Source organism: Lolium rigidum, chromosome 7 (genome assembly GCF_022539505.1).
Source record: "Lolium rigidum isolate FL_2022 chromosome 7, APGP_CSIRO_Lrig_0.1, whole genome shotgun sequence".
NCBI classification, from domain to species: Eukaryota; Viridiplantae; Streptophyta; class Magnoliopsida; order Poales; family Poaceae; genus Lolium; species Lolium rigidum.
In genome coordinates, this window is record NC_061514.1 from 193,129,348 (window position 1) to 193,142,102 (window position 12,755).

Consider the following 12,755-nt stretch of genomic DNA (forward strand, 5'->3'; position numbering starts at 1 on the left):
AACACCAAAATACCACCAAAAGGGATGCTACACAGCTAAAAATAGATTGTTTTCTAAAACAAAATCCAGGAGAATGGTACCAACCAAACTGCACTGATGCACCATGGCAGTAAGTGATACATCTAACCAGAAAAAAGGCTTGTGGAGTAAACTCTTAGATTTCCTCAGGTATAGATTTTGTTAAATCTTTCTGTTTCCTAAAAAACATTTTTGAGATTCATTATTTGAATAAGCTTCATATCACAATTTTTCATTGGTGCACCATCGTAGGCTAGAGAGATATTACAAACAACATAGTATCATATCAATAATTTAGCATCAAAGACATAGGGCATACCTATCTGTTGGGGACACTGCACTTGTAGAATATGGAAATTAGCCATCAGAGTAAAGGAGATACTATGGAATGTCTGAACAAATATAACAATCAGGCTAGGTAGATGTAAGAACATGGTCCTTCATAAGTTACAAATATATTATAAACATCTGGAGGACTGTCCTCTCAAAAAATTCTACCATTTTCTTAAGACAAATGGTATTACCGAGTTTACTGGTACTTAGAACAAAACAACCTCCTTGACAAAACTTTACTCCAATAATTTATACATCGCCACTCACCTTGGTCCTTTGAAGGTGGAGCAGTTCGACGCCTTGCAGCTCGTAGATAGAGGCTGCTAGGTTGCCGACTGCTACAACTTGACTCCTAAACATAAATGACATCTAAAGCTTTCATACATAATCCATGAAATGATAATGGTATATAAAAATAGGCCGTAAAGAGATATGCACCAATCGCAAGATATCATTTAAGCATCGGCAAGCAGCAAGAATCATCATTTTAAATATATAGCATCCATTTAGGCTGCTAAGGAAATGACTATAAACATTATAAGCATAACGGCCAGTGTGAAGTCCAAAGAAAAAAACAATGACTACTACATGAACATCAAACCAATCCATACCATAGTATTTCTTTTCATGCAAAGGCTAAATAATTGTTCCATCAAATTCAGAAAGCTACAACTGAAGTTATTTGACCTTGAAATAATCCAGTGTGGGGGGAACACGGTGAACTTAAGGCCAGTGGTACATAACTACTCCGTGAAACAATCTAATCCTAGGACTTGTGACAGCATGATGTCGGGCCAATCAAGTCCGGGAAATAAGAACAATTACCATTATTATGTGCATACAGGAAAAGAAGCCATCAAAATAGATGTGAATGTTGCAAAGGACAAGAAGTAAAGGGGATTCCACTAATACAACAGAGATCCATGCTGTAAAGACATACTTTACAATTTATATCTATTTGATAATCGATTGTTGTTACAAAAACAATATATTCTTTGATTACCAAAGGCTAAAAGTATTGCTTTTTCATTTCATCAACTCAAGGTCCCCCAAAAAGCCATCTGTAGATATTTGTAACATAATAAAAATAGTGGAATCAAGACACAATCACACAACATATAAGCATGTACCTGACGGAAAAAAAAGACAAAATAGATGCAGAATATGTGTCAATGTTTAATAAAACAATGACACGGTTATCATTGAGCATCACATATTAACTCTGCACAGATTATATAGACCTTCACACTTTGTCCTAAACCCAAACACACCCGGCCACCGACCATAAGGCCAAGATGGCGACCAACCGCAACCAATCTAACATAAACCTACATCACAAGGGAAAACTTACCAAGAATCAAGCAGGACATTAAGTCCATCTAAGCAGTGAATCTCACCAGCAATTCCCCGGGCATCAATCTCCATCAAGACGACCACCAGGAAAGAAAAAGGAAAGAACATAACAGCCGTATCAACCAAAAGCCGTTCAAACTTTGACATCGGGATAACTATTTTTAAAAAGGATAGAAGCAACATGTTGTAGATCTTAGGTTTGGCACATATTAGTACATTTGCCTTCATCTATATAACTATCTTTCCTAACATAAGCTATTCGGATAAATGTTAACCGAGAAAACCATAATAATAAAGTCCTGATTTGACCCGCTCGTCGACATTTAGATGAAAGATTTATATTAATTTCAACAGAAACCAATTTTATCTGATTAAGAATGTCAGCTCGATGCATAGGAACAGTTGTTGCTAAAGAAGTTGACTATGAAAAGTGTAAGAATACTCCAAATATGTACACCGTATACACCCCTTTAGAGAAGCATACATCCATCATTGATAAAAAAAAATGTAGATGATAAAAAATACGAGGAGCCTGCACTCCAAACATGACGCGTTCTTAGTTCACGAGCTCAAAATGGAAGGTTCAAAAGTTTTGATTGCAGATGTTGCAAGCTCATGAAAAAAAACTGTTACCCTTCCATGGATAAGTTAAAGCTAAAGTATATCATTGTCTACCTAAGTTTACTTTAAACAGTTATATAACCCCGGCAACACTTTCTATCATTTAGCTTAGAAGTGAGACACTAAATCCTGATTTAAACGGTGCAAGCTGGAAGTTCTCGAATTATCAGTTTTTTAGGATAAATAAAAGTATGTGTGCAACCTCAGTTTATATGACTGGGCATGGATGGGATGGTCTAATATCAAAAAAAATGTAGAGGCATCCCCCTTAATTGCTAGGATATATCGGCCATGAGCTGACACATTCAATCATCTCGGTTGCTGAACAAATAATAGAGCATATCGGTGTGAACCAACCAGAACAACAAACTCATACTAAAGAAGATGACAATAAATATGAAATTAAGCCTAAATGATGATGCATCTTGGCCATATTTAGTGCTAAGAGGTTTGCACAAGGTTGCCACATTTCGCCACGAGTGTCTCATATTATACAAAGTCATCTCCGCAGCCCGAAAATAGCCAGCATCAGCGAACACGCTTCCTATGAGATCCGTGGCCAAAAATAGAAAGGGCAAGAATTAAATGCATAAGATACCTAGTATAATAGGTCACGGAAGTAATTCCGATGAATAATTCTATGCTAAGTGCCGGCAAACAGGAGAATATTTTCCCTGATCTCTGTAAGAGGAATGTAGATGTCACCTGAAACTGCAAGCTATTCAAATGCTGAAATCAATTGGTTGCATGAGAAACGCGAGAGAAAAATAATGAAAGGATGATGAAGATGATGGGCTCCTCACCGGAGAAAAACCCGTTGAGGAAGGATAAAACCACGTCAACTTCAGACACTACCAGAATATTCAGTAGACTGCAGCACAACAAGGTTTTCAGTATCCACCTAAACCTGATGCAGCCGGCGTGGCACGACTGGTTGCCAAACTCTGCCGACAGGGTGCACACCACGCTTGAGGGCAGGTTCAACTGGTTCATCCTCTTCTCCCACCCCTGCAGCGTTACCGTCAGCAGGTAATCTTCACGATGCCAGGTCCTGTTTCACATTAACATCAGTGTGCATTTCACGAGAATGGAGTCAAAATGAGATATTTGTTCTGCTGGAGGTGCCTGTGCCAAATCTACATCAAATTCATGAGAAGGTCACGATGGTAGGTGGTGTTCTACTATTTCCTATGGATATATGTATGCACATATTGTTCACAGTAAGCTAATAGATTTAGGCCAGTGCACATATATGTATGCACATGTGTGCCTGAAAAAAATACAGCTTAATTTATACATGATGAAGAAAAACATCCATGCAACGAGTACACAAAAAACCCGAGAAACAAAAAGTCAAGTCAAATAAATCAGGATTGATACTCTGATCGATCGTGTGTATTTACATATCTGAACAAAATGCCAACATGGAGAATTAAAACAAAACTTATTCCAGATCACAAACCAAGAAATAACATCAAATACATTTTTCTTTCATTACACTGATCATTCTACTATGCATTAGAACAAGTTATAGTACAGTAGATCAGATCAGAGAGACATAGTAAAGAGAATCTATTTAGCAGCAATGCCATAAGTTCAGAGCATTACCTGTAGCATACAAAGGAGACCGCGTATAATTAATTGAACTGCTATTCATGTAAAAAAGAAGGCTGGATCTGCATGAACAAGACAAATAAATTCAGAACACTGCCCAAAGTTCCTCCAAATTCTCACATTCAGAAATATACGGATGCATTTATCTGTCAACCAAGCAAAACTGTAATTTATCAATTTGCACTCATAGATACTGAAACATGGGAACGACTACTCATAAGTTCAGAGCATTACCTGTAGCATATAAACCAGACCGCGTATCATTAATTGAACTACTATTCATGTAAAAAAGAAGCCTGCATCTGCATGAACAAGAAAAATAAAATTCAGAACACTGCCCGAAGTTCCTCCAAATTCTCACATTCAGAAGTATACGGATGCATTTATCTGTCAACAAAGCAAAACTGTAATTTATCAATTTACACTCATAGATAATGAAACATGGGAACGACCTTGCAAATGTTTTCTGACACCCAAATTTGTATGAGTGCTCAGTAAGATTCCTAGTAATACACAAGAATGCAACAATACATAAACCATAACTATCAAATGCAAATCACATCTCACGGTGCCTGGGAATCTCATTGAATGGAAAATTCAGAAATGACACCACACAAAGGATGAGCTATAACCCGATATGTGTGTCTCAAACAGTCTATCACAAATATCTTTTCCCATGAATCACTCAGCCATTTAGCAATAATAGCTCGCACAGTTAAGTCACATACATCAGCCAAACAGTGATTCTTGAAGCTAATATATCATAGTATTATATTGGAACACTATAAGAAGCAACTTCCAAACCGAAGATCAAGTAAAGCTAAACTATAAACCTTAAATATTCATGTTTCTACACAATACAGCTGCCAGACCTGCTGCTTTCACAATTAGCTGTCGTTGCTTTCTTGGCAAATCATCCATCTAACACAAATAAAAATAGTTCATTCTTCATACATGGACATGAAATTAAAAAATTGCACTGCCCACAACACAACAAGCATCTACATATACCAATTTTACTGCCCATAAACATTAAAAAAACGAGAGTAGAAGTGGTACCTCACACACTCGACCTGCTGGTCGATGAGAGCAGGAGTGATGCGTCCGGCTGCTACAGCTGGAGGTTCGAGATGATGCAGATATGGCGTGATAGACAAAAGCTCTATGAAAGATAGAAGAGAGTATGTCATCCATATATATATAACCATTAACCACATGATTTACTCCCTACAATTTTAGGCAACTTTGAAGAAAATGGTACCTGCCATCTTATCATGCCCACCCTTCATCCATAAATAGTTACTTCTTGATTCAGATCAATCTGCACCTGCAAGCACATCATAGAGCATACACGAGCTCATTCTTGGTAAATTGCAATAAATGTATTCGTAGAACTGGTCTATAACTGTAATTTGTTCAATAGGAACACAAGCAAAGAATGAATTAGAGAATTAGCTGGCCTTGAAAGTATGCCCAACATTTGAACTCAAACTTTGCAAATAAATACATCTCAATGCGTTCTCCACTCTCAGTGGACACATCTCTAGTGGGAAGAAACTTATATGGAGCACCATCAAGAAAGAATTTATAGGGATGCAGTTGTAGACCATTTGGCATATTCAGGAGATCACAAGACTGAGATATAAAAAAGGAAGCAAAATACACAGGGAAAATGTGAACCAAAATCTTCAGGCGCATACATAAAACCTAGTCATTTATACACTGTATACTGAAAATAAACTGGCGAGGATTCAACTACAAGACTGCTTACATATGGGTTTCAGGAAGAAACTAATTAAGTGTCTCTAAACTCTCATGGAGAAGAAACTACTAATATAAAAAATATTCACACAAATGGGTTAATTGCTCAGATATACCTTTTGTAAGACCAGCAGAAAGTCTCCAGCATGTCCTTGTTGCAGACCTCCAAGGCGCTACCTCTTTACATCTGGATTGCAATACAATATACCATTTCAATGGGTGGCTGCATATATGCAAAATGGACTGATCTAGCAGAGAAAAAGACAAAGAGGCAGTGTCACATACATACTCTGTTGTACTGGGCCGGAGAAAACAGGGATCAACGCAGCCTTATCCACGTGAAGAAAGATCTTCTCGCACTTCACCTGACATGGAGCTAAGCAGCAGCCTGCACTCCCCTTTTCTTGCCACACCATCTCCTGCTAGACAAAGACAGAAGATTGTAATCATTTGACTACTTTAACAAATAAGCATAATACATGTTCAATTTCCTGTGAAACACCAACTCCAATGATGGAAGTATGGATGCATTGGAAAGAACAATAATTAGTGGTAATGAATTCAGAACCCCTGAAGTAGAAGAAATAATAAATCAAGATTTGAAGAAGTCCAAGATGGCATCACAACTTTGCTTATGATCACTAATAGTAAGACAATAGAAATATATCTAATAAACCATTTCTTGCTTGCTCAATTAAAATCCAATGATCACCTAAGGTGTGGGAACCTCGAAGAAAACAAAGAAAAATGAAAAAAAAAAGCAGTCGCAATGTGTTTTTTTCACAAATAAATTCATGCCAGCAAGATAGAAAAATATGGGGCCATCTTTTTAAGCAAAACAGCACACATGTTTATTGAGCCTTTAACATCCAAAAGTTCAATAACTCCCCCCGAACAATGTTGTTCGTAGCATTTATAATTTAGGGAAACTCAAATAAAAACCCTGGCGTGGTAACTAACATAGTTTGTGTGATAATTCTGAAGAAAATAAAGACATCTCTGTTTAGATACAGAAGCACCTTGCAACCTTGCAGTAATAAATCACGCGCCAACATGACTTCACAATATATACTGAGAATCATAACATGTGCATATACCTATTTATCATCTGAGTACCCATAAGTTGCTTCAGATCTGTCAAACAAGGCATGCTCATGGATCTGCAGATGCTTCAGATCTGCCAAACAATGCATGCTTTTTTCCAATATAAATCCATCAAAGATTAATATATATTGTAATTGCATTAGCGAATGATAAAAAAAATAGAATAACTACCTTGGCTGGTCTATGCATACCAACTTCTGTAGATCGGCCATCTTTGTCGTTTTATAAAGCTTCTAGGTAGTCTGTTTATCACATTCATGTCAACTATCTTGCAATGCCTTGAGAAATTCCCGTGGACCATCCAAGTATACCTATCCACATGCTCCTGTGTCTATGGTACAGTGCATGTACTGTGACCAAAGCAATGGTTCATGTCACCCACGCAGACAAAAATTAGCATCTAACTCTTACAGAAAGGACGAACTGAAGACAACCAGATACATGATTATGCAAGTCTATTACTATATGTCCCTAAATGACTATGTTTCAAAGTGGATTTAACAGCGAGATATTCACATAACATACCTATATAAGCAAGAGTTACAGAATAGTAGAAATTGCAAATAACATATAGCAACCAAAGGACAGACACAACATCTGAAGAACTTCCATTGTTCAGCAATCATAAAGATCTCATATAATCAACAAAGAGAGACAACGGCATGCTATGTAACCAGAAAAAGAGCCAGAATTCCTTGCCAAGATTAATGACATTTGCAATCATCGTCATATTGTTCACTTTAACAGGGAGTGAAGCCGCGGCATTATTAACCATCTCCTTGATAGAACTAACTCGGGCAGTGACCTAGGTTGCCTACAATAAGAAATACATAATAGGCCATGAGATAAATTCAGAAGAATAAAATTACAAGCACAAACACCTGCTTGGAGTTTCATCAAATACCTCATAGGCGGAGATTAAAAAGAAGTTGTAGAGACAAGAAAGAGAAGCTATAGGGATGAAATCAGAAGAGGGAAGGTGAGGAGGAACATCAGGAAGGAACAAAAGAGTTTGGGGACCTGTAAGTGGTGCAAATGCCACCATGTCTTCTGGAACCAAGGTCGTGGCGGGCTGCAACGGCCAGTGCTTCTCCTGTTCAGAACCTAGTAGTGAGAAGTGAAACCTAACAACAGCGCAAGGGAAAAGGGCTCGGCCACTCACCTCAATACAATGTCGGCGTCCATCTCTAGCGGTGGAGGCCGAATCCCTCTGTCGGTCCACATCTCGCTCGCCTACTCCCCCATGTCAAACCCTGCCTCCCTTAGCCATGGCACCGTGCTGTTCCCCTCCTCTCAGCGGCCACTCACCTCCATGTGACCGGACGCCTCCCGGCGACCGGAGGCCATGATCCTTGACGGCACCTCAGGGCCGCGGCCGGTTCTTCTCTAGGCAGCTTCCGCCGCGACTTAGAGCAGGAGGAAGAGGCGGTAAGAGGGGAGGAGAAGAGCTCGACCAGGGATTGTAGGAGAAGGCGTCCGCGCGAGGTACCTGCTGATGACGGCGACGGCGTGGGCGTTGAGGAGGAGCCGGAGCCGGAGCTGGGACGTGGCGGCGGAGATAGGGGAAAGAGAAAGACATGGACAGAGATGTCGGGTGTGAGCAAATGGCTAGGGTTTTCCCTAGGAGGATCTGGTATTGGTATTGCCTCACGCATATCCCTCTGCGTCCAACCAGCGAGCGACATCTGGACCAACCGGATGGAGAGCGAACGAGGCGCTCGCCCAGCCCGTGCACGCCTGGTGGCCTATCGTGGATGGGCTCGGAAGGCTCCATGAGGGTGCACCGTTCATACCTTTAGATGTAAGAGCTTTGTACTTAATGATGCAGCTAGTGCGCTGTTTAGGACTTGGGAACAGGGCCGGCCCTGGGGAGGGTCTGGCGGGGCGGCCGCCCCGGGCCCAGAAAAACTGGGGGCCCATATTTTCTGTATAGGCTTACTATACATTGCAGAAAAAAAAAGAGCAGTTTTACGATTTTATATGGACTTGGTCTACAGTTTGACCTTTTCTTTTTTCTATTGGTTTCCAAGCCGACTGGCCGGCCACGACTTGAGTCGCCTGAAATCCGTTCCATCTATCGATATGTGAAACATCGCCAATTTTTCCGAGCTCGATGCCTCGATTCCCTGTCTGCCCTCTCGCGGTTTGTGGCTATCGCCCAGGCCGCCTAGTTCCTGCCCTCGCTCTCGCCGAGCGCGATCGACTGACCGCGAGACAAGCTGCTAACTGCTGCCCTCGTGCGGACTACGGTGCTGCCTGCTAGTCCGCCGGCCAGTGGACATCGCAGTTGGCAGTCCCAGTCCGACCGTCGTCAATCAGTCAATCATCCAATCTGCATATTAGATTAGATAGAAGGTAAGAACGCTCGCTACCGTTCTTTTGGAATTCTACTATATGCTCGTCTATAATTCGGGTTCTGAATTTTGATTAGTAGTTGTTGTTCTTATTTGTAGGAGCGGAGTTAACTAGTCTGGCGACTCTATACATCGACAAGAAGTTAGTGGACGAGTTTGATATTGATTCCATCATCATGGACTTTGCTTCTAGGAATTGGTGGAGAAAATTTTAAGGTACCATGTAAACATTATTTTATATGAATATTGAAGTTATGTATACTTAAAAGTATTTATTTTTCATCATCTCATACATGCGGAAAAAGTAGTAAGAGGGGCCCAAAATTTTAGTTTCGCCCGGGCCTCAAAAATCTCAGGACCGGCCCTGCTTGGGAATAGTAAAAGAAATTGTGCGGTCAAGCACAAGTGCACGAGACCAACTCTCCAACCAAATATTCGTTTGTTAATCATATGGGTCTCATGACAGAATTTCATTTAGCAGGTTCGCGTGTTAATCATGTACAGATGGGTCGCCGACGCCGAGATCGGTCATGTGGCTCCATTCTTTGACTAATCCGCGTGGCCCACAGATTTATACACATGCAACCAACCTGTGCGTAGCAACATCCGCTGGCCTGTCAACATCTAGGCTTGGCACTAGGCAGTTCGCAAATGCACATCGATCCAACATATACCCACCGCCCGTAGAATTAAGAATACCCTTATTTCCAATACTCCCTCGTTCCAAAAAACAATATCACTATCTAAACTTATGTTTAAAACGGAGGGAGTACTACTCTATAAACAGTGCAAAAACTTTTCGGAGAGCTAATTACACTGTCCACATAGTTGTCATTTAGGTGCATTTTAGTCCCAATAGTTGTAAATTGGTGCAAATCAATCCCACATAGTACACATTTTACACATGACAGTCACGTTGGCACCTGGGTAGCTCACGAAAATTGCATGTAAGTCCATGGGATTTCTGGCAACCCAAAATATAGTCCCCGCTACGACAGCCACTCCAAAAATTACAAAGGGGTACCTATTTTGTTGCATATATTTTCCCGCACCGTCACTTTTGTTGGCGACAATCTCACCTCCATTTGTCTTATACTGACATTAACAGTGTGGTTCCCACCGTCCTCTATGTCCTAGCGCTACCGTGGAAGGCTTTGAACAACCGCCGTGTTACGCTGCACCCTTGTTCTACTCATTTTCGCTTGGATTTCTGCTTGAACCCTGGGGTTTATCTATGGTTCATTGTTGGGGATGATAAATCACAATGTGGTCAAAATTTTAGATGAAATAACGTTTGATTGTGGTGTGGCAACGGTTACTGTTACTATGCCTAATCAGTAATCACTATAACCTCAAGATTGTGGATGAACAAGGGGAAAGTTATGCTTTTTTAGTTTTGAGATAGTTGACATCTATTTAGCTTTCTTTATGTGTACAATGTGGTGCACGCTCAAATTACTAATTTTTATTAGTGCCTTGCTTCTCCGAATTTGACTAAATTTGGGTGTCTTGTTTCAACTATTCAGAAGTGTAGCCTTGAGTTGGACTGGAATCTTAGTAGAAACACGACACCTAACTTGCTTGGAAAAAAAGCTTTGATGTTGATGTATTATCATGTTTCAGATAGAATGTGGTTTCCACTCAATTTAGGGCTTGTTTGGTTCTCAGCCACACTTTGCCAAGCCAAAATTTGGCAATTTGGCATGTGTTTGGTTCTTGCCACACTTTGGAACTGCCACATTTCACTATCCATATGGCCCACTTGCCATAGAGTAAATTTTTTGCCAACTTTTGCCACACTTTGTGGCTTCCAAAATCCTAGCCACACTTTTGTGGCTGCCACATTTGCCAAAGTTAGGCTTGGCAAAGTGTGGCTGGGAACCAAACAGGCCCCAACTGCCATGTTTCCCTGAATCTGAAAGTTGCATTGTCGCAAATGTAGCACTGAAATCATTAACATTGGTAGTATGTTGGTTTTCTAGTGTAATTAAATCTTGTGTTATAAATGGGGTTGCCGTGTTCATTCTCTACCTCGAATATCTTGATTTCCAGTGTCAATAAGTATAGTGTTATGAACAATGCAAGTGGAATAATGTAGATTGTGTATAGTACCGTAACTTGAATTTCTACATGTTTCTGTATTGATTGGAAAATAAAGACTTGTTTTTGTTCAGCTGGACCATAATGGATTTTTCTGTGGTTTACGGTTTAATTGAACTTATGATAATGGAACTACATATTTCGTAGATGTGAAACTTTTCACTATGTTGGATTGAAGATTTCTTGAAGCATCTTAGATGTGAGATGGATGGTATGTTGCATGTATAGTGGCATAAGTCAAGGAAAGACCTACTAGATGGATTATAGTGCATTAAGTGTGACACTGACATCGTGGACATTATTGAATCCACAACAGAGAAGAAAATACTGACACTGCTAATTTATTACAATAATTTCCTACTGACATTTGAGGGATGATCTAGTATGGAAGAAACCTAGGAATGTTGCAACAGGCAAAGGAAGTAGCTTAGCACTGATGACGTTAGGTTTAGGTGTAGCTAGCAATTCAGTAGAAGAAGGAAGCAGAGGAGAAGAATACCATGCACAAAATTTCCTAACTAAAGTAATACAAACTCCATATAAACACAGTCATTAGCGAATCTGATTCCACCTTTGCTGATAGTGACTATGATTTGAAAGATGGAGATGATGATTTATTCACTTACAATATTAACAGAGAGGTACTATATCACAATGAACATGCCAATGAATTTTAATTGGAGGATGATGAAGCATTACAAGACACTTCACTGAATTTGATGATGGGAGATGAGGAGCGGTTGCAGGAAAAATTTAGGTTGTTCAATCCTCAAGTTGACATGGACTATCATGAGTTCAAACTAAACTCGACTAGTCTGCTTGCAAAAAGGTGGTTCTTGGAAGGGTGCATGAGCCCGATCTTCGATCTTCGCCACATCATGTGCGTCAATGCCGACACGTCACGTAAAGGTAAATTTTCTCCTTTATACAATGGACTATGTGGAATGGTATGCTACTTCATACTCCGTCTTTTGCCTATGATAGGAATGCATCGACAAGCATAGAGGGAAGGGAGGCTGCCATGGTCGCTCGAAGAGTCAACACCTATGTCGTGGAAGCATGGAATAGGAGATGGAAGAAACTCCAGCCGCAACTACGCCGGAGTCTTCGACCTCGTCGACTCACACCGAAGTCTCTGGCCCATGAAGATCAGACCGGAGTCTCCGGCCTACATACACCAAAGTCTCCAGACTAAGTGAGGCACCTGCCACAAGTCATTTAGGGCCAAGACCCATGTACCCCTTGTATACCTAAACTATCCCTCCAGTACCGGCTCCCTATATATAGGCTCCCACCTCCCCCTTCATGAGACTAGTATATGATTGAGATGAATTGGCTTAGGCCTTCCCATATGGGATCAATGACACCTCTTAGTAACTAATCACTACCAAGTTGTATCAAGGCATCTTTATGTGATCGGTCTCACTCGTATGATTCTACTACGGTCTCTCATCCGAGTGATTCTACCGGTTGTATACCGATCTTTCTTTCTCGGGG

At 40.4% G+C, this 12,755-nt stretch overlaps 1 long non-coding RNA gene across 7 annotated transcripts; it reads right to left on the reverse strand.

Annotated features, from left to right (window-relative positions):
* Window positions 1-3,932: 3,932 nt before the first annotated feature.
* On the reverse strand, window positions 3,933-8,392 carry LOC124679100. Of its 7 annotated transcripts, XR_006994806.1 has the most exons (12): window positions 8,294-8,392; window positions 7,967-8,210; window positions 7,825-7,897; window positions 6,976-7,618; window positions 6,798-6,877; window positions 5,986-6,119; window positions 5,817-5,887; window positions 5,201-5,266; window positions 4,999-5,101; window positions 4,812-4,860; window positions 4,174-4,241; window positions 3,933-4,001 (listed from the first exon to the last, which is right to left on the reverse strand). It is a non-coding gene; the product is annotated as an uncharacterized LOC124679100 (long non-coding RNA). The 7 variants fall into 7 exon arrangements; XR_006994808.1 differs by having other exon boundaries at window positions 5,986-6,122; window positions 6,798-6,894; window positions 7,967-8,362; XR_006994809.1 differs by having other exon boundaries at window positions 5,986-6,122; window positions 7,967-8,361.
* Window positions 8,393-12,755: the final 4,363 nt, after the last annotated feature.